Raw genomic sequence first — 23557 nt, forward strand, 5'->3', positions numbered from 1 at the left:
ATTAATATACATAAAGTACCTACATATTATACATTAATATACATAAAGTACTTAGAACAAGTGATCAATTTATGCTAGGCATTATTATTGTCATTGTTATTTTTTATTAATATTATAATTTCTTACTTTCTCTTATTCCTACTTTTAATTCTAGTCCATTCCTTTGACTCTTGTTGGCCATATATTTCCATGGATAGGACTCATCTTTGGCATTTGTCACCTGATTTGATTTTTGACATCCCAGACTGTGATTCCTGGTTTTGTCCTTGAGCTTCACCTGCAAAGTCCAAGTCTCATTCTACCAGGAGCTGGCAGTTAAAGTGAGAGAATAACACTCCTGGAGTCAAAAATGTTCTAGGGCTTCCAACTGCTGCAGGTTCACATACAAAATCTGAGCTCACATTTATTTCTAACGAGAGACTTTTTTCACTTCTAAAATTCCTATCAGCTATCATTCTTTGGTACAGAATGCAAGCTGTGCATTTCTAACCTCCCAACTTCCATCTTCATGGGCTATTATCTGCACAATTCTTGCTTGGTAAGCTTTGCAGTGTTCTTTGAGACTGTCTGTTGCTTTTGTTAAAATAAAAAATAATGAAGACCTAAATTTTCAGGGCATTCTAAGAAATGCACATCTTTAATGTCTAGCAACAAAGCCAGTGCTTCCTTTCCTGACATCTTGATGCCTATTCTGCATGGACTATTAGGGGTCCAGAGTGGTAAGGTTCATCAGGAATTTTCTACCAATATCTTTTATGCCTTAGGGGCCAGTGTTTTGGTGATCCTCAAATCTACTGATGTTTTCCACTGCTTTCTCCAAACCCAAGTAAAGGTAATTGAATATTCTGAATTTGTTGCTGTATACCACTTTTGGTATTAATGAATAAGTATGAATCTCTCCTTGTAAATGTTGTACATGGCCATTTAGGAGAGAGCTCAGAGAACTTCTTGTGCAACTCAGCAATTTCTTTAGATACTCATCACTTTAAGTTTTATTCAAAATAGCTTTTGAATATATTTTAAGATATTTATTTTCAAGCATAGATAACTATGCTTGAGTTATCATCTTTGTATTTATTTGTAACAAATATCAAGTACAACTCATACATCCATTCTTAGCCACTTTTCACAACTATATTTATGCATGAACCACCATTAGCACTTCAATCCTATTGCAGTTCTTGAGGCAATTCTGTATTCAAGATTCCTATCCAGATATGACTTTAAAATTATATAAATATATTCTGATATAACTTTTAAAAAATTATGCCAAAGTCTAGGATATTGCTTCTAAAACCATCCATAAAGAAAAGCCAGATTTTTTTCATCTATGAAGAAAAACCATAGATTAATTCTACTATAAGACACATACAGAAGCAAAAAAACCTAAGAACTAGAAAATGAAATTTAGAAAAATATGCACAAATTATAAACCCCAAATTTTACTGTTAAAGTTACATTTCAATAAATACAATTAAAGCTTATCATAAAAATTAAAAATAATCATCTAGGCAATAGAGAAAATGGTTGTATATTCACAACTGTTTGATCTTCTGCAATGTCCCTGTGGCTGATTCATGTCTATGTACAGCAAAAATCATCATGATATTGCAAGGTAATTATTTTCTTATTAAAATAAATTAAAAATGTCATAAGTGAAAAGAAATTATCCATATTAAGGTATATTTACACATTTTGAACATTATACATATAAAGTGTTATGAGTTTGCTTGTTTGTCTTACCTAAGTTGGGTTGATGGCAATGATACAGTATCTGACACTCTACAGTGAAAGTTTCTATGTTTTATTTTATCATCACTCATAGGAGAAACCAATCTAACTAAATATATAAATGAGAATAAAAGAAAAATTCTAAAGCAATTTCAGCAACCTCAGGATATTCTTTTTAAACTTTTGCTGAAAATGAAGCAAAAGTTGGGATGAATTCTTTTTTTCATTTTCCATTATTTATCAATATCTAGAAACAACAATTTATTTTATAAATTATAGCTAAATTAAATAATAATTTGATGAAAATGGTAAGTTATGGATTTTTATTACTCATTTTTTCTTCTGGATTAAGAAAATTGTCAAATGTTATATTCTTTTTACTAATTGCTCTCTTCTCTCAAAATATCAGGTTACTTTTTTGCTTGTCATATAACATAGCTTAATCATGGAAGTGATATTCCATCATATTCAGAGGTTCTGCTTAAATAAAATAACAAGGGTTATTCAGTGGTTTTGGTCATTGGCAGTCATCCTAGAATTCTGCATTCTTTTTCCTTTCCAAAGCCAATGCTTTAAACACATAGTTGGCAAGTAACATATACTCATAAAAGACATTTAAAAATAGACTATAAATATTACATTATTTTATGTAAGAATTAGCAGATTAATTTTGATGACAAGAAACAACAAAATTCATGCCTAAGCCTTAGTATGGTCACCAAAATACTGATGATCTGAATTCAGACTAGATGTTTCTAAACCGGTGGGCTTGATTTAATGAAGGGAGCTAATATTTGGCTTTAACAACAGCAGTTTAGCTTAAATACTAGATATAATATAACCTTTTATTTTAATGTAAGCAATTTTAGTTTTTCCTAATCCATATTGACATACATGCTTTGCTTATTACTTTCTAAATGGTGTAAGTACCAGCTAAAAATTTTATATCTTAAAAATAAATGTAATCTATTTTAAAGAGATATATGAAAACACATTTGGAGAATTACCTGGTAATACTGTTATAGATTCACATGTTTCTTAGAAAGATTTCACACTCTATGGTAAACTTCAACTTTTTAAATCATTTATCAGCATCTCTGTATTCATATACTGAATCCTGTCCCTGGGAATGAACTTTAATTTCTACCATCTGTGCCTTGGCCAGGAATGTCCATATTCCTTTAATGTATAAATACATTCCAGATATTTCTCATTCTGTTAGTAAGAGCTGTGAAGCACAGAAAATAATGTTTCAAAGAGGAACCACGAGGGATCATTTATTGCTCCAGCACTTTGAAAAATCTATGAAATTCCTTTATGGCTTCTTCATTATATTTTCAATGGAACAATTAGCTTGAGTGGCTACAAACACTGAATTTTCATGACCACATTAGCCTTTGAAACCAAATTATTGAATGTATTATTCTCTATGCAAAATATAGTGGGATGTGGCAAGTTAGAGATTAAAAAGCATAAGTTGCCTCCAACCGGAAAACTAGTTGAGAGTTCATTTCCTAACAGCCTATCTGGTCACACTTTATAACCCACTCAGTTCACATAATTCATTTTTTTGTTCCAAGGATCCATTTTGCAAGTATTGAGAGTAGTAAATCTGGCCTTACAAAGAAAAAATATATATATATATATTTATATTAGTAAAGCTCTTGCAATGAGCAATAACATCTCAAATACAAAAGTAGTCCCTTGAAAACTTTGGTTGCAATTTCTAAAGATAATAAGACATTCTCATGTCCAATTCATTCAAACACACACTATAATTACTGCAAAATTACAAAGAGCACAAATTTACCACCAATTGAAGTTATTCCCCATTATTTGACAGAGGGAAAGTATATGAATATTATAGCTTTGCTTTTCCCGGATCTTATCTGTTTCATATTAAAATTCTAGGATGTTCGGGTAACACATGGATGTTTTGATTCTAGACCAATGATTAGAATTTTCTATAGATAAAACTGTAGTAACCAGTTTAGATTTGGGGCCACCAAGTTTGCATGACAACTACTGGACTCTGCCTTTGTAGCATGAGAGCAGCTGTGCACTATGCTTAAGTGAATGGCTGTTCCAATAAAACTTTATTTACAAAAAAGCTAGCTAATGGAATTTGACCCCCAAGACCTACTTTGCTAAAGCTTGCTGAAATCAAAAGAATAAGACCCATGCCTCCCATTTTCTCAAACTAAAACTACTTTCCTGGTTGAATAGGCAGTCATATCAGGAAATAAATATATTGTTCTTTTTGGAAATACATTCTATATTCATTGCAGCAATTCTACTTCATTCAATGAACTTGTGGTTATGTATCAACTTGACAACTCCACTGTGCTTGGATATATGGTCAATCACTGGTCTGGATGTTGCTAAGGAGGTAAATTTTTTGAATGACATTAACATTCAAATTGGTTTGAGTAAAGCAGATTATCCTCCATAAAGTAGGTGGGCTTCATCTAATTAGATAGTTAAGTCATCATCTCTGAACACACTGTTGTGTCCATGTCTGCTCAGTTGTATCTGACCCTTTGGGATCCCATGGACTATAACCATGTGGACTTCCTAGGCAAGAATACTGGAGTGAGTTGCCATTTCCTTCCCCAGGGGACTGGCCTCATCAAGGGACCAAAGACGCATTTCCTGCACGGGCAGGTGTATTCTTTACCAACGGAGCCACCTGGGCTGGGCCCTGTTCCCAAGTGCAATTATAGAAGTTAGATTCATATGATTCTTTATGAAACATTACTTTTCATTTAAATAACTATTCTCCTGCAATAACCTTTTTGAACATGTTGTAAGTGATGGATAGATGTTAATTGGTAGGCTTCATTACAGCAGCAGAAGTTTACACAGAACTTACAAATTGTTAATATTATTTCTTCAAATAGGAAAGAAGCTGAATTAATTCCAACAATGGTTTAATTTTTTCAACTAATTCATGGAATCAAAAACCTTTTGGAATTTCACCCTGGTTAAACATGAAACATCTTGTGTCATTGGGATTATTAATATAAATTCAGTTGGAAAGCTCAAAATTCAGACAAATTATTTTTGTAATAACACAAACACAAGTTTTGGTATAGCACATGACCTTGATAAACAAATCACTTAGTAAATTAGAAAAATATGAATTAAATATATGCAATTATTAGGAACATAAAATAAGAAATTGCATCTAAGCAAGTTGTAATATTAAAGTAAAAATTGTCAAAAGTTTAAAATGTTTCATATGCCTATTATACTTGTTATATAAAAATGTTGAGGTAAAACATAAATATATGCATGCAAGAATATGTTTTCTCTCTGCAGCCTGCTATCAATAAGACTTTGAAAATATTTGTACCTTTGAAGAACTACTTTATAAATTAATCTAGCTTCTATTTTAACATTACATTTTTTGTGCATATTCTAAATTTTGGTTGCAATTTTTTCAGTTCAGTTCAGTTGCTCAGTTGTGTCCGACTCTTTGCGACTGCATGAACGCCAGCACACGAGGCCTCCCTGTTCATCACCAACTCCCAGAGTTTACCCAAACTCATGTCCATTGAGTCAATGATGCCATCCAACCATCTCATCCTCTGTCATCCCCTTCTCCTGCCTTCAATCTTTCCTAGCATCAGGGTTTTTTCCAATAAGTCAGCTCTTCTCATGAGGTGGCCAAAGTACTGCAGTTTCAGCTTGAAAATCAGTCCTTCCAATGAACACCCAGGACTGATCTCCTTTAGGATGGACTGGTTGGATCTCCTTGCAATCCAAGGACTCTCAAGAGTCTTCTCCAGCACCACAGCTCAAAAGCGTCAATTCTTCGGTGCTCAGCTTTCTTTATAGTCCAAATCTTACGTCCATAAGTGACTACTGGAAAAACCATAGCCTTGAGTAGATGGACCTTTGTTGGCAAAGTAATGTCTCTGCTTTTTAATATGCTGTCTAGGTTGGTCATAACTTTCCTTCCAAGGAGTAAGCGTTTTTTAATTTCATGGCTGCAATCACCATCTGCAGTAATTTTGGAGCCCCGCAAAATAAAGTCTAACAGTGTTTCCCCATCTATTTGCCATGAAGTGATGGGACCAGATGCCATGGTCTTAGTTTTCTGAATGTTGGGCTTTAAGCCAACTTTTTCACTCTCCTCTTTCACTTTAATCGAGTGGGTCTTTATTTCTTCACTTTCTGCCATCAGGGTGATGTTATTTGCATATCTGAGATTACTGATGTTTCTCCCGGCAATCTTGATTCCAGCTTGTGCTTCATCCAACTCAGCATTTCTCATGATGTACTCTGCATATAGTAAAATAAGCAGGGTGACAATATACAGCCTTTATGTACTCCTTTTCCTATTTGGAACCAGACTGTTGTTCCATGTCCAGTTCTAACTGTTGTTTCCTGATCTGCATACAGATTTCTCAAGAGGCAGGTCAGGTGGTCTGGTATTCCCATCTCTTTCATAATTTTCATTGTTTATTGTGACCCACACAATATGATTTTCTGGAACTCTCTTGCAATTTGTTTAAAATTAGTCAGAAGTTTACAGTCATCACAGATAAATAATGCAGTCAAATAACAAGATTTTTGTTAACTAAAATGGATGTAAAGAGTGATCCCAAACAGATACAGATAATTCTACACAGTAATGCAAGAAATAGTACAAGCTTAAAGAATGATATTTTAAAATTCTATCTTTGAACTTTGTTCTATCTCAGCCTTAAGAGGAAAGTATAGTATATTTTCCTACCATGTTAAAAAAAAAAAAAGTGTGTACACTTTACTGGCATTAAGTACACTCACATTTTTTAGCAAACTTCACCATCATTTCTTAAACATTCTTCATTTTCCAAAGCTGAAAATTTATGCCCATTAAACAATAGCTCCTTAGTCCTCCCCTCCACTTCTAGGCCACAACTAAGATAAAGGTGTCTACAGGATCTTTGAGCTGTCATGTAGATACTGAATCCACTCTCCTCCCCCCATCCAGGTGAAGACGTTAACTACATGATGACCAGACTATAACCATGATATAAGCTGCCACAATTCTGAGAACTGGCCTCAAAGAAAGGGAAAAAACTGACCCTGGAACTGAAGATTAACTATGGTTAAAACAATCAATATGATGCTCATCAGATCACAACATGACCAATTTTAAGATGACTGTGAGAGCTGACTGTGCCATTTCTGAGGTAGCCCCTCCCTCTGCCTCTAAAGTCTCTTGAATGCTGGTTGTCAGTAGGGGGAGTCAGCCTTTGGACAGGAGAGACCCCCACATTCTGTTGCCAGCCTTTGAAATTAAGTTAAAGCAAACTTGCTTTGCTTTTCTTTCCTTTCAACCAGTCTTGCCTCTTTATTGACTTTAGAGCTGTGAGAAGCCAGACCCCATTTTTGGTAACACTATTTTTTAATATTGAAATAAAATTGAGAGATACTATGATACAAACTGTGGAAAATTCTTCAAGAGATGGGAATAGCAGACCACCTGACCTGCCCTCTGAGAAATTTGTATGCAGGTCAAGAAACAACAGTTAGAACAGGACATGGAACAATAGACTTGTTCCAAATAGGAAAAGAAGTATGTCAAGGGTGTATATTGTCACCCTACTTATTTAACTTATATGCAGAGTACATCATACAAAATGTCAGGCTGGATAGAGCACAAGCTAGAATCAAGATTGCCAGGAGAAATATCAGTTATCTCAGATATGCAGATGACACCATCCTTACGGCAGAAAGTGAAGAACTAAAGAACCTCTTGATGAAAGTGAAAGAGGAGAGTGAAAAAGTTGGCTTAAAACTCAACATTCAAAGAACTAAGATCATGGCATCCAGTTCCATCACTTCATGGCAAATAGATGGAGAAACAATGGAAACCGTGACAGACTTTATTTCATTAGGCTCCAAAATCCCTGCACATTGTGACTGCAGCCATGAAATTAAAAGATGCTTGCTCCTTAGAAGAAAAGTTATGACCAACCTAGACAGCATATTAAAAAGCAGAGACATTACTTTCCCAACAAAGGTTTGTCTAGTTAAAGCTATGCTTTTTCCAGTGTCATGCATGGATGTGAGCGTTGGACCATAAAGAAGGCTGAGGGCCAAAGAATTGATGCTTTTGAACTGTGGTGTTGGAGAAGACTCTTGAGAGTCCCTTGGACTGCAAGGAGATCCAACTAGTCAATCCTATAGGAAATCAGTCCTGAATATTCATTGAAGGACTGATACTGAAGCTGAAACTCCAATACGTTTGGCCACCTGATGCAAAGAAGTGACTCATTTGAAAAGACCCTGATTCTGGGAAAGATTGAAGGCAGGAGGAGAAAGAGACAACAGAGGATGAGATGGTTGGATAGCATCACCGATTTGATGGACATGAGTTTGAGCATGCCCTGGGAGTTGGTGCTAGACATGAAAGCTGACCTGCTGTAGTCCATGGGGCTGCAGAGTCAGATGTCTGAGCAACTGAACTGATTGGTGATCTTTGATACTGTAGCATCTAAATCTGGCAAAATTCAAAAGAATTATAGAAACATCTTAAGTGCCACACTTTTTTCCAGCAAAAATATCCATGTATAATCTCTTTTGTTTAATTATCTTTATATAGTTCAAATCAACCAGAACTCCTACCTAAAATATAGCAATGCATGAAAGGGGGTTGAATGATGCACACTCCCTTTAGACTTTCATGTAAAAGGAAATAATGCTATTAAGTATGCTTCATCTGAAATTCTTAAAAATTAATATTAATATATTGTGAAGTATAGAGCAAAGAAATACCTATCTTCAAGGTTTGAGGTAAGATATCATACAAATCTAAGATTGTTATTGTTCAGTCACTCAGTCATGTCTGACTCTTTGTGACCCCATGGACTGCAGCATGCCAGGCTTCTCTGTTCTTCACCATCTCCCAGAGTTTGCTCCAACTCATGTCCATTGAGTTGGTGATGCCATCTAACCATCTCATATTTTGTCAACCCCTTCTCCTCCAGCCTTCGATTTTTTCCAGCATCAGGGTCTTTTCCATGAGTCAGTTCTTCTCACCAGGTGGCCAAAGTAATGGAGCTCTAGCATCAGTCCTTCTGATGAATATTGAGGATTGATTTCCTTTAGGATTGACTGGTTTGATCTACTCACTGTCCAAGGGACTCTCAAGAGTCTTCTTCAACACCACAGTTGAAAAGCATTAATTCTTCAGTATTCAGCCTTCTTTATGGTCCAACTCTCACATCCATACATGACTACTGGAAAATAGCTTTGACTAGATATACCTTTGTTGGCAAAGAATACTAGAGTGGTTGCCATTTCCTTCTCCAGGGGATCTTCCTGGCCCAGGGATCAAACCTGTATCTCCTGTTTGGCAGGTGGATTCTTTACCCTGAACTGCCTGGGAAACCCACGTATAATAGCAGACACTACCTATAATATGAATTCCATTCCCTATTTTAGGGTAAATGAGAGACTTATAAGAGAAGTGTCAATGTATTCCATGTTCACGGTGTCCCTTTTTCTCTGCTTCAAGTTCACAGGGATAATCCCAGCAGAACAGTGCATAGACTCTTTAACAGATTCTCTAAAACTGAAAGAACAGAGTGTAGCAGAAAACAGTATAAACCAGCTGTTTTAATGGTCCCAGACATCAAGCTTCCTTTGCTACTTAGTTATATTTTAGGCATTTAGGAGATTCATCATATTTCTGTAAGAGGAATAATTGTGTTCAGATATAAAAAATTATATATTATAGACTGAAGATTTTGAGTATCCTCTGTAGTCAGACAGCTAGGCTTTGTGTAAACAAGTGGAATTAGGAAAAATTGCTCACAGTAACAAGACAATAAACTTCAACAAAATGTTGACCATGAGTTAGGAATTTGCAAATCTCTGAGAACATTTAGCAGATTGTCAGCAATAAAAACACATTAGAAAACCAGTGGCCTTACTACGCCCCAGTGATATTATATGAACTGTAAATCATTTATTGAAAATTATTAATGGAATTGAATATTACAGCTAACTGATTTATTCTTTCAGTTGTCCTATCTTCTTAAATTATTTCATTTAAATATATCTATTCATAAGTTCATACTAATAGAAATGTTAAAAATGAAGTAAAAAACTCTTGATTATCCAAGCTGATATGTTTTAAAGAAAAATCCCTTGATGTTAGATTATAATTCCATTTTTTGTATATGTACTGTCTTTTATCTTGTGTTTGTAGGTGTCTTATCTGACAATGTAAATCTAGTTACTATTGCTTTAGTAAATAAAATTAGTTGGTTTGACTTACACTGCATTATAGAAGCAATGTTCATCTTATAATAATACATGAGCTGTATATTAAGCTTTATTTCTTCCTACTATTTACATGGTAATTGAATCCTTTGAGTCTTTAACTTTAAAACAGCCATTTTCTTGGTGATCAAAAAGGCAATAGTAAGAATATACTAACTGCATAACTGAACTCTGATTCAGTTCACTTCAGTTCAGTTCAGTTGCCCAGTCCTGTCCAACTGTTTGTGACCCCATGAATTGCAGCACGCCAGGCCTCCCTGTCCATCACCAACTTCTGGAGTTCACTCAAACTCACGTCCATCGAGTTGGTGATGACATTCAGCCATCTCATTCTCTGTCATCCCCTTCTCCCCCTGACCCCAATCCCTCCCAGCATCAGAGTCTTTTCCAATGAGTCAACTCTTTGCATGAGGTGGCCAAAGTATTAGAGTTTCAGGTTTAGCATCATACCTTCCAAAGAACACCCAGGACTGATCTCTTTTATTTTTTTCTTTTTATTTTAATATTATTTTTAATATAAATTTATTTATTTTAATTGGAGGTTACTTACTTTACAATATTGTATTGGTTTTGCCATACATCAACATGAATCCGCCACATGTATACACGTGTTCCCCATGCTGAAACCCTCTCCCTCCTCCCTCCCCATACCATCTTTAGAATGGACTGGTTGGATCTCCCTGCAGTCCAAGGGACTCTCAAGAGTCTTCTCCAACACCACAGCTCAAAAGCATCAATTCTTCAGCGCTCAGCTTTCTTCACAGTCCAACTCTCACATCCATACATGACCACTGGAAAACACATAGCCTTCACTAGATGGACCTTTGTTGACAAAGTAATGTCTCTGCTTTTGAATATGTGATCTAGGTTGGTCATAACTTTCCTTCCAGGGAGTAAGCATCTTTTAATTTCATGGCTGCAACCACCATATGCAGTGATTTTGGAGCCCCCCAAAATAAAGTCTGATACTGTTTCCACTGTTTCCCCATCTATTTCCCATGGAGTGATGGGACCAGATGCCATGATCTTAGTTTTCTGAATGTTGAGCTTTAAGCCAACTTTTTCACTCTCCTCCTTCACCTTCATCAACAGGCTTTTTAGTTCCTCTTCACTTTCTGCCATCAGTGTGGTGTCATCTGCATATCTGAGGTGATTGATATTTCTCCCAGCAATCTTGATTCCAGCTTGTGCTTCTTCCAGCCCAGTGGTTCTCATGATGTACTCTGCATGTGAGTTAAATAAACAGGGTGACAATATACAGCCTTGACGTACTCCTTTTCCTATTTGGAACCATTCTGTTGTTCCATGTCCAGTTCTAACTGTTGATTCCTGACCTGCATACAGGTCTCTCAAGAGGCAGGTCAGGTGGTCTGGTATTCCCATCTCTTTCAGAATTTTCCACAGTTTACTGTGATCAACCCAGTCAAAGGCTTTGGCATAGTCAATAAAGCAGAAATGGATGTTTTTCCGGAACTCTCTTGCTTTTTCGATGATTCAGCAGATGTTGGCAGCAATGCAGAATTACCACCTGGGATACAAAATACAGTTGTTATTATTCTATATTTTTCTATGGAACATATGAAATGATTAATATGTAACACCAATGTTCCCTTTCTTTTATTGTATGACGTGAATTCACTTAGTTGTTTCCAACTCTTTGCCACCCCATGGACTGTATTCCTTCTCCAGAGGATCTTCCCCACCCAGGGATCAAATCTGGGTCTCCCACAGTGTAGGCAGATGCTTTATTTTCTGAGCCAGGTGTATCTAATATCCTTTATTGTATAGGTGGTGTTTGTAATCTGGGAACTTGGTATAGTTTCTCTACCTTCTCATATCCCAAACTCCAACATTTTGTTCACAGGAATACTGAAAAAATTAAAATAATGAAAAAATTCTCTAAGATGAAAAAATAAAACCTCTCTCCTCCCCCTATTAAATAGAAGTAAAAGAGACAATGGATGAGTCATCTGAGAATTTAAATTGCAATTGTTTCTTTAAAAGGAGCATTTTAAAGTGTTCCTTCTAAGAAGACACAACATTTGATAACTGCCTTCCTTCTTGATCAATAATAATAATTTAAGAATCATAAAAATAAAACAAGCAGAAAGTGCAAGCAACTACTGGAGAATATAAACTGCTGAGAACTTTCATTATTTATGAGACAAATATCATTTATCAGTCTTATATAACCTGTATATAACCTTATATAACCTGTATATAATCTTATATAATGAGAGGAGCTACCCCACTTCCAAGGAGCAGCAGCTGTGCAGGTACAGGAGGGCAGAGAGGAGTGTTTCTCATGATGTACTCTGCATATTAGTTAAGTAAGCAGAATGACAATATACAACCTTGATGTACTCCTTTTCCTATTCAGGTATGACCTAAATCAAATTCCTTATGATTATACAGTAGAAGCGAGAAATAGATTTAAGGGAATGGATCTGATAGAGTGCCTGATGCACTATGAATGGAAGTTCGTGACATTGTACAGAAGACAGGGATCAAGACCATTCCCAAGAAAAAGCAATGCAAAAAACAAAATGGCTGTCTGAGGAGGCCTTACAAATAGCTGTGAAAAGAAGAGAAGTGAAAAGCAAAGGAGAAAAGGAAAGATATAAGCATCTAAATGCAGAGTTTCAAATAATAGCAAGGAGAGACAAGAAAGCCTTCCTCATTGATCAATGCAAAGAATAGAGGAATATAACCAAATGAATAGAGATCTCTTCAAGAAAATTAGAGATAAGAAGGGAACATTTCATGCCAAGATGAGCTCTAAAAAGGACAGAAATGGTATGGACCTAACAGAAGCAGAAGATATTAAGAGGTGGCAAGAATACACAGAAGAACTGTACAAAAAAGATCTTGATGACTCAGATAATCACGAAGGTGTGATCACTCAGCTAGAGCCAGACATCATGGAATGTGAAGTCAAGTGGTCCTTAGAAAGCATCACTATGAACAAAGCCAGTGGAGGTGATGGAATTCCAGTTGAGCTTTTCAAATCCTGAAAGATGATGCTATGAAAGTGCTGCACTCAATATGCCAGCAAATTTGGAAAACTCAGCAGTGGCCACAGGACTGGAAAAGGTCAGTTTTCATTCCAATCTCAAAGAAAGGCAATGCCAAAGAATGCTAAACTACTGCAAAATTGCACTCATCTCACAGGTTAGTAAGTTGATGCTCGAAATTCTCCAAGTCAGGCTTCAGCAATACGTGAACCATGAACTTCCAAATGTTCAAACTGGTTTTAGAAAAGGCAGAGGAACCAGAGATCAAATTGCCAACATCCGCTGGATCATCGAAAAAGCAAGAGAGTTCCAGAAAAACATCTATTTCTGCTTTATTGACTATGCCAAAGCCTTTGACTGGGTTGATCACAGTAAACTGTGGAAAATTCTGAAAGAGATGGGAATACCAGACCACCTGACCTGCCTCTTGAGAGACCTGTATGCAGGTCAGGAATCAACAGTTAGAACTGGACATGGAAGAACAGAGTGGTTCCAAATAGGAAAAGGAGTACGTCAAGGCTGTATATTGTCACCCTGTTTATTTAACTCACATGCAGAGTACATCATGAGAAACACTGGGCTGGAAGAAGCACAAGCTGGAATCAAGATTGCTGGGAGAAATATCAATCACCTCATATGCAGATGACACCACTCTTATGGCAAAAAGTGAAGAGGAACTAAAAAGCCTCTTGAAGAAAATGAAAGTGTAGACTGGAAAATTTGACTTAAAGCTCAACATTCAGAACACTAAGATCATGCCATCTGGTCCCGTCACTCCATGGGAAATAGATCGGTAAACAGTGGAAACAGTGTCAGACTTTATTTTTTGGGCTCTAAAATCACTGCAGATAGTGATTTCATCCATAAAATTAAAATATGCTTACTCCTTGGAAGGAAAGTTATGACAAACCAAGATAGCATATTCAAAGGCAGAGACATTACTTTGTCAACAAAGGTCCGTCTAGTCAAGGCTATGGTTTTTCCTGTGGTCATGTATGGAACTGAGAGTTGGACTGTGAAGAAACCTGAGTGCTGAAGAATTGATGCTTTTGAGCTGTGGTGTTGGAGAAGACTCTTGAGAGTCCTTTGGACTGCAAGGAAATCCAACCAGTCCATTGCAAAGGAAATCAGTCCTGGGTGTTCATTGGAAGGACTGATGCTAAAGCTGAAACTCCAGTACTTTAGACATCTCATGCGAAGAGTTGACTCATTGGAAAAGGCTCTGATGCTGGGAGGGATTTGGGGCCAGGAGGAAAAGGAGACAACAGAGTATGAGATGGCTGGATGACATCACTGAGTCGATGAACATGAGTTTGTGTAAACTCCAGGAGTTGGTGATCGACAGGGAGGCCTGGGGTGCTGCGTTTCATGGGGTCGCCTAGAGTCAGACATAACTGAGCTACTGAACTGAATTGATATAACCTGTGATAACCTGAAGTGACTTAACTTAGTAGTGATAACCGAGGTGAGAAAAAAGTCCCTGTTGCTAAGAGATAGAGAACTATTCTAAATTTCATTTTCAGGATTGCTAATTTTCAAATTCATATATTACAGAAGCCTGTGGAGAATAGTGGAAAACATTCTATAGAGACAGAAGAGGACTTTATTATCTGATATGGGTTAAAAGTGTAACATATAAGATGTATGATTTGGACCAATGATTTAAAATCTCTAGACATTTCAGTGAGTGAGTATATACATACTATTCATAGAACATTTACTCTGAGCCAGGCATTGTGGGTTGTATGTCTCCACATGATCCATAGGCATTTTATGTACCTTTTCTGAAATATATCTTATGACAATGCAATAAACTTGAGTAAAAACTAGCATTATCTTATAAATTGGGATTATTTTTGAGAAAGCATAGTGATTTTCTCCAAATAATATGCAAGTAGCAAAGCTAGGATATGAAAGTAATAGTAACAACTATGTTTCACTGTATTAATTTATCAAAAGTGATCTATTTAAACATAAATATTTTCATTGGAGTATAATTGCTTTACAATGTTGTGCTATGTTTTTTGCTGTACAGCAAAGTGAATTAACTATACATATCCATATATCCCTTCTTTATTGGATTTCCTTCCCATTTTGGTCATTACAGAGCATAAAACTATCTTTGGATTATGCTCAATGTACTTTAACAATTATTATGCAGTATTCCATAGTAGTTGTTTCCAGTTCAGTTCAGTCCAGTCGCTCAGTCGTGTCCGACTCTTTGCGACCCCATGAATCACAGCACGCCAGGCCTCCCTGTCCATCACCATCTCCCAGTGTTCACTCAGACTCATGTCATCGAGTCTGTGATGCCATCCAGCCAGCTCATCCTCTGTCGTCCCCTTCTCTTCCTGCCCCAGTCCCTCCCAGCATCAGAGTCTTTTCAATGAGTCAATTCTTCACATGAGGTGGCCAAAGTACTGGAGCTTCAGCTTTAGCATCATTCCTTCCAAAGAAATCCCAGGGTTGATCTCCCTTAGAATGGACTGGTTGGATCTCCTTGCAGTCCAAGGGACTTTCAAGAGTCTTCTCCAACACCACAGTTCAAATGCATCAAATCTTCGGTGCTTAGCCTTCTTCACAGTCCAATTCTCACATCCATACATGACCACAGGAAAAACCATAGCCTTGACTAGACAGACCTTAGTCGGCAAAGTAATGTCTCTGCTTTTGAATATGCTATCTAGATTGGCCATAACTTTTCTTCAAAGAAGTAAGCATCTTTTAATTTCATGGCTGCAGTCACCATCTGCAGTGATTTTGGAGCCCAAAAAAATAAAGTCTGACACTGTTTCCACTGTTTCCCCATCTATTTGCCATGAAGTGATGGGACCAGATGCCATGATCTTCATTTTCTGAATGTGGAGCTTTAAGCCAACTTTTTCACTTTCCACTTTTACTTTCATCAAGAGGCTTTTTAATTCCTCTTCACTTTCTGCCATAAGGGTGGTGTCATCTGCATATCTGAGGTTATTGATATTTCTCCTGGCAATCTTGATTCCAGCTTGTGTTTCTTCCAACCCAGTGTTTCTCATGATGTACTCTGCATATAAGTTAAATAAGCACAGTGACAATATACAGCCTTTACGCACTCCTTTTCCTATTTGGAACCAGTCTGTTGTTCCATGTCCAGTTCTAACTGTTGCTTCCTGACCGGCATACACATTTCTCAAGAGGCAGGTTAGGTGTTCTGGTATTCCCACCTCTTTCAGAATTTTCCACAGTTTATTGTGATCCACACAGTCAAAGGCTTTGGCATAGTCAATAAAACAGAAATAGATGTTTTTCTGGAACTCTCTTGCTTTTTCCATGATAAAATATTCCATAGTAATATTATTTCAGTATTCAAAGGATCAAATTTCCACAACAGAGGTTCTCTAGGATTTAGTTAAAAACAACTTTTTTTTCCTCAGTGTGTTTCCTACCAGCTATCTTCTAATGTAATCCTTTAATGACAGATTACAACCATGAGAATATTTAATATAATAGGTGCAGGAAAGTTGCATTATCCTTTATACTAAGAATTATAATATTAATTAAATAGAAGGAAGAACAAGTTCATATTTCTGGTTATCTTACAAGAAATAGATAAGCAAATGCAGGCTGCCTTGTGACCCTGTTACATAAAATAACAGAGATTACTTTAGAAAAAAACAAGTCCAGAAGAACTTCCAAGATGGCAGAGGAATAAGACAGGAAGAGCACATCCCTCCCCACAAATACATCTGAAATCCATCTGCATATGGAACAGCTCCTACAGAACATCTTTTGAACACAGGCAGAAGACCAAAGACTTCCAAAAATGCAAGCCAATCTCTTTAGAATAAGAGCATTTAGACCTTCTTTGGGAAGAACAGAATTTCCCACAACATGCTGATGGCCATGTTTCATCACTTCATTCATAAGGTGGTTAAGAAAAATGACAGTGCTCAACAGCAGGAATTCAGCCTTCACACTGCTGGGCTTTTTATCGTCTTGTTCTGGAAGTAGCAGACAGGGTATTTCAATCAAGTTTTCCACCCACTGCTGTTTGACAAATATGTTCAGATTCTAAGGAGGAGTGGGATCAAGAATCCAGCTTGGATGAGAAAAGAAAAAAGAGCAACCAAAAACACTGAGGCCTGCAGGAAAGAGGTGATGAAGACAGATGAGGTTACTAAAGAAGAGGATGAAGAGACAAAGGAGATAAAGAGATTTTTTTTCTTCTTTTCTGAAGACCATTGTCAAATTCTAAATGCCATCTTTCATGTTTGAAGAGCTTTCAAGATTTCTTCCCAAGTTCTCCCTAAAAGAGAAACCAGAGTGTATACATAATTGTGTAGAAAGTCTTTGTTGCATTAGCTAGTTTTGAACCAGTTCTTAATGAATTTCATGTTACGTAAGCTGGAAACCTCCATGAAGCAAAATATATACCAGAACTGGCCTATCATGGGTTGTGTTTGCTTTGCTTCCCTATTCACAGAGAAGGAAACAAGATTCTCAGATGTGTTTTCCATCAAATGCTCTACATTATATTAATGAAACAAGTGAGCAAAGACTGCCATCACAGCCCCTTGCCATCACGTCTCCAGTTGTCAGCAGTAGAAACCTGGTCATCCAGCTTGTAAGTTCTGGGTGAGCTAAAAGAAACCCTATATACATCCAGTCCTTTTAATTCTGCTATAACACATCTGTGGCAAGGTGTTCAATAAGTCTAAATGTCAAACCTATGACAATTGCACTCATCTCACACACTAGCAAAGTAATGCTCAAAATTCTCCAAGCAAGTCTTCAAAACTATGTGAACCAAGAACTTCCAGATGTTCAAGCTGGATTTAGAAAAGGCATAGAGACAAGAAATCAAATCACCAACATCCATTGGATTATCAAAATAGCAAGAGAGTTCCAGAAAAATATCTACTTCTGCTTTACTAACTAGGCCAAAGCCTTTGACTGTGTGGATCACAACAAACTGTGAAAAATTCTTCAAGAGATGGGAATACCAGACCACCTGACCTGCCTCTTGAGAAATCTGTATGCAGGTCAAGAAGAAACAATTAGAACTGGACATGGAACAACAGAGAGGTTTCAAATTGGGAAAGGAGTAAATCAAGGCTGTATATTGTTATTCTGCTATTTAACTTCCATGTAGAGAATCTCATGCGAAATGCCAGGTTGGATGAAGGACAAGTTAGAATCAAGATTGCAGGGAGAAATATCAATAATCTCAGATATGCAGATGACACCACCCTTAGGCAGAAAGCAAAGAGGAACTAAAGAGCCTCTTGATGAAAGTGAAAGAGGAGAGTGAAAAAACTGGTTTAAAACTCAACATTAAAAAAAACTAAGATCATGGCATCCGGTCCCATCACTTCCTGGCAAATAGATGGGGAAACAATAGAAACAGTGATAGACTTTATTTTCTTGGGCTCCAAAATCACTGCAGATGGTGACTACAACTATGAATTAAAAGACGTTGGCTCCTTGGAAGAAAAGCTAGACCAACCTAGACAGCATATTAAAAAGCAGTGACATTACATTGCCAACAAAGTTCCATTTAGTCAAAGCTATGGTTTTTTCAGTAGTCATATATGGATGTGAGAGTTGGACCATAAAGAAAGCTGAGCACCAAAGAATTGACCCTTTTGAACTGTGGTGTTGGAAAAGAGTCCTAAGAGTCCCTTGGACTGCAAGGAGATCCAACCAGTCCATCCTAAAGGAAATCAGTCCTGAATATTCATTGGAAGGACTGATGTTGAAGGTGAAACTCCAATACTTTGGCCATGATGCAAATAACTGACTCATTGGAAAAGACTCTGATGCTGGGAACAATTGAAGGCACGAGGAGAAGGGGACAACAGAGGATGAGATGGTTGGAATGCATCACCGACTTGACGGACATGAGTTTGAGCAATCTCTGCATCTTGGTGATGGACAGGGAAGCCTGGCATGCTGTGGTCCATGGGATTACAAAGAGTTAGACAAGACTGAGCAACTGAACTGAACTGGAACCTATGCGGCTCATTCTCTGGGCCAGCTGCTCAACAAGCTTCCTTGTGAGGAATATGCTTTTTTCATGGCCCAAATTTATGAATTAGCACCAGATGCCAAGGTCTCTTCCAGGTTTCACTCTAGATGTGGCCTTGGCTCTTCTGGAACTACCTGACAAGAGGTGGATGACCCGCTTCCCCTGGAGCATGAGAAGTTCCTGAAGCATAAGTTCTTGGTTCAGGAAATCTTGTTTGCCTGTTGTATAGACAAGGACCCAGTGGTCCACAGCAAGGCTGTGTCCAGTTTTGCACATGGCCTAGAGTCCTCTGCCATGTCCTCGTTGGACAGCATGCAGGCATTTCTGGATAACACTCCTGCAGTTTCAGGGGTAGAGAGCCACCAAAAGAGTGCTCAGAAAAATTCAGCAGAAGAGGATTTCATGATGATGCTGAGCAACAGGGTTAGTGATGAAAAGATCAGCATCAGGAAATCTGCAGTCCATGTCTTAGTGAACATCTTGTAACACTGTACCATCTTGTGTATGAGAGACAAGTTGCCTGTCCTGCATAATCAGTGTTTTGATATCACCATGTCTGTCAGCAAGCAGGCTTTGTAATCTCTACTGAGCTGCTGATGGTCCAATCCTGGTGTGTCTATCTACAGAAGGCCTGGCTGGAGGGGGTTATCCTGGCTGTGATAGACAATGAAGAGCTCCTGTCTATGCCCACCTCTAGCTCTCACACCAAGATGGGGACACTATTCTTGATGAGGTCCTCGGGCTGTAAGCACAGCTTTCCCAAGGTGATGATGGCTTGTCCTCTGATCAGAGGGCATGACTCGCGTGAACCTAAAAGAGGGGCTAGAAGGTGGGCATGGGCAGGAATGTCCTCAACAATATTATCCTATGTGACCTCTGTGTCCACTACACAGCCCCAACAAACAAGTACATCCCCAACATCCACACACATCTGAAGGACCTGAACCCTTTCTTCCAGAAGCAGACACTACTTTTGTTCACCCGACCCCTGCAGGAGAACTTCATGAAGTGAAAGTGTTGCCTGTTCCTCTGTTTCATCAGCACACTAGTAGACCTGAACCCAGAGGTCACCAGCACCAGGGCAGTCTGTCTGGCCCATTGCTCCTGAAGAGGAACCCAAACATATTTTCCCAGCATCTCATTGCATTCATTTTCCTCTTCAACAACTTTGAGAAACACAAAAGTTTCAATAGGTTCCCCCAGGTGGAGAGAGAGAAGTGGCTATTCTCCCTGAAAGGGAATATGGACAAGGAAAAGTAGATGAAAATCTACAAGTTTCTCCTGGAACACTACTTCACTGATGAGCAGGGGTTCAACATCACTTTGAGAACCTTCAGTGACATCCTGGTGTACTTCACTGACAGTGACCTCCTGTGGACACAGAAGACAGCAAATTCCTCTCAAACATGTTTGAGGTGCTCAGTTTGAAGGAGATCAGATTGCAGGTATTGAGGGCTAAACCAGACAAGGATCTGGCCCAAGCCAAAGTGTTCATGTAGGAGGTGCAGAAGGAGCTTGTCTTAAGTTCAAAGGATGAATTTCCTAGAAAGTATTATTCCAATTATCATCTCCCTGAAGTCTTCCAGAACTCATGCACTACCTCAGGGAGGCAATGTGGGATTACTGAGATGAAATCAAGGACTTTTTTACAGTTGACAAGCAGCTGGTCACAAAACTTGAGTAGGACACCAGGCACTACTAAGAGCAGCTGAGTTAGGAGTAGGAGCTGGGGAGGTAGGCAGCCACAGACAGGATGGTCTCAGGTTCCAAGGAGGCACAGGTCAGGTAGGTTGTTCCAAGTTTGGAAACAATGTCAACTCCTGCTGGCCAAGAAAGACTCCATGGTCACTGCTGCAAATCATCCGTCCACATCCAGGCCCCATGCTACCCACATGACTGCATTTCTATTCCTGGTGCCCAAAGACAGGCTCATGTCAATGAGCACCAATGTCATCCTGAATTCCTTCAGGAAGTTTGGGGAATCATGGAGCTGGTCTTGTGGCGAGAGAGTATAGCTATAAACCTCCGACATGTGTCCTGAGAGCCTGGGTAATCTGGTCAATGTGAGTCCTTAAAGGGCTTAGAGATGGAGTCCAGAGGAGCTATTGACCTCGAAAGGAAGCGAGGGATCAGGACTCCTGAGTGGACCATCCAGAATGTCATGTTCTGAGAGGAAATCAGCTATGTCTCTCACTGGGTCCATCTTTTTCCCCCAGAGGCCAGACCCTCGCAACCTGGTCCAGTAGGCTCACCCTGGGAAGTCAGAGGAAGACAAAACCTGGGGACAACATTCTGTGTCTGTCACTGCCTGACTTGCAGACCATGCAGCCATCCCAGACTTCTCAATGGAATGTGACAGTCCCCAGGATGTTGGACTGTGAGGCCTGTAAGAAAAAGGCAACTAAACACCTCTCCCTGGAAGCTTTCATCAGGAGCACCAGGGCCACCTATCTGTTCACCTGTGTGGCTGGTCAATGCCTAGTTTGGAACTGTAAGATACTGTAAGATACTAGAGAAATGCCTCATGCATTTAATACAAATTTAAATATTTGAAAATATTTGGCTTATTCTATTAAGTTATATTCTTCTGTAAATCCAGTTTTTGGTAGCTGTACCTAGCTTTCTATATCTGATGTCAAAATCCTATATATAATATATTTCTGCATCTCCTGCATTGCAGGCAGATTCTTTATTCACTGACCCATCTGGGAAGTCCTAATATTTTTCTAATGTTATTTATATTTTGCAAACTTTTCGAAGTTTGTTCAAATAAATAAAAGTGGTTGTTGTTTGCTCACTAAGTTGTGTCCAACTCTTTGAAACTCCATGAACTACAGCACTCCAGGCTTCCCTCTCCTTCACTATCTCTAGAGTTTGCTCAGATATATGTCCACTGAGTCGGTGATGCCATCCAGTCATCTCATCTTCTACTGCCCAATGAGTGTGCTCTTTGCATCACATGGCCAAACTATTGGAGCTTCAGCTTCAGATGAAGCTTTAGCATTAGTCTTTCCAATGAATATTTAGGGTTGATTTCTTTTAGGTCCTTGCTGTCCAAGCGATTCCCAAGAATCTTCTCCAGCACAATTCACAGCCATTAATGCTTTGAATTGATTAAGGTTAAGCATGAAAAAAGAAAAAAAAAAGTCCAAAGTTTACATGGCAGGAAACTGATTTTCAGCTTTATTTGAATACACAAGCTAGATAGGTTTCTGTAGTTAAAATTCAACCCTGATTAATAAGATTACTCATCCTTATATTCTTTCTCCCTTCCCCATTCCTTCTTTGACTAATTAGATCATCCAAGAAGCCTAACAAATAGTCCAATAAATATTAATTCCTTTCAACTCCCATAACTCAGTATTTAGAAAAAAATTATACACAATTCATTTCACTACTTATATAATATATTTTTAAAAATTTATCATTTTCAATACATTATTTTACATTTGAATAATCATGTAACCCAAGTTATATTTCAAATCTTTCTTACTGACATTATTTACTTGTGTGTTCATATCTTTATTTATTCAATCATTCACTATCCAGGCACTGGAATGTCTACAAAGAATAAGACATGGCTCGTGACCTAGAGGAACAGTATAATGGGAAGGGGGCCTGGCAAATGGACAACTATGATACTGAGAAAAAAAGCTAGCCCAGTTCTGTGGAATTGCAGAGAAAGGAGAATCTAACTGTACAAGATGGATTACTACATAATGGATTACTTAGGATTTAGCCCTCAAATAGCGTTTGTTTTAGATTAATATATATTTCCTAATCATCTATCTTTTCTGACATAACCAGACTTCATATTGCCAGTTAAATGAATTGTTATTTCAGCTGTAACAAAATAATTCTGGATTCTATCTTGAAAAGTACTTTTTTTCGTTTAAACTTTATGGGAAGTGAACTAGAGGTATTAACCAAATCCTGTTTAAAATGTCAAAAGCAGGGAGTATTAAAACAATGAAATTTTCATCTTCTCTTGCTTAGTTTTCAGACATTCTCTGCAGGAAGGCCTTGATCACATCTATGTAATAAAGACACTAAAAGTCTAAAAAGAGGAAGTGGATACCATATGTTTATCTAGGAAATCACAACATTAACAAAAACAAATGAAAAAACAAACAAACAGTCTCATGATGAGTAAAGAGCTTGATATTGATATGTTTTCTCCAATAGACTGCCACCTCTTATTTTACCACAAGCATTTCTGTAAAACATAGTAAAATTAAAAAAAAAAAAAAAAAAAGAGTTCAAGTATTTCCATTTTGTGGCTGCAAAAGTCAGCTTACACAGCATATTATTTCATAGCGTCTGTTTACTCCTTCAGTTTTAGGGGTCATTAAAGAGACATAATATGATTTTAAATCTTGGATATTAAAAAAAAAAACTGAAAATATGCATAAAGCTTTAAGATTTGTTTTCTTAAACAGACTCGAGTCTTTTGATCCATCAGTTGAGAGTCTTACATGATAAAAGATTATTGCCATTTCTTTAAAGAAAAACAAAACAAATT

General features: G+C 37.7%; 1 pseudogene; it reads left to right on the top strand.

Annotated features, from left to right (window-relative positions):
* The window catches only part of LOC120861593, a 24159-nt pseudogene extending 2619 nt beyond the window's left edge, over positions 1-21540 (top strand).
* The last annotated feature ends 2017 nt before the right edge of the window (positions 21541-23557 follow it).

Source organism: Oryx dammah, unplaced genomic scaffold, assembly GCF_014754425.2.
Source record: "Oryx dammah isolate SB20612 unplaced genomic scaffold, SCBI_Odam_1.1 HiC_scaffold_3, whole genome shotgun sequence".
NCBI classification, from domain to species: domain Eukaryota; kingdom Metazoa; phylum Chordata; class Mammalia; order Artiodactyla; family Bovidae; genus Oryx; species Oryx dammah.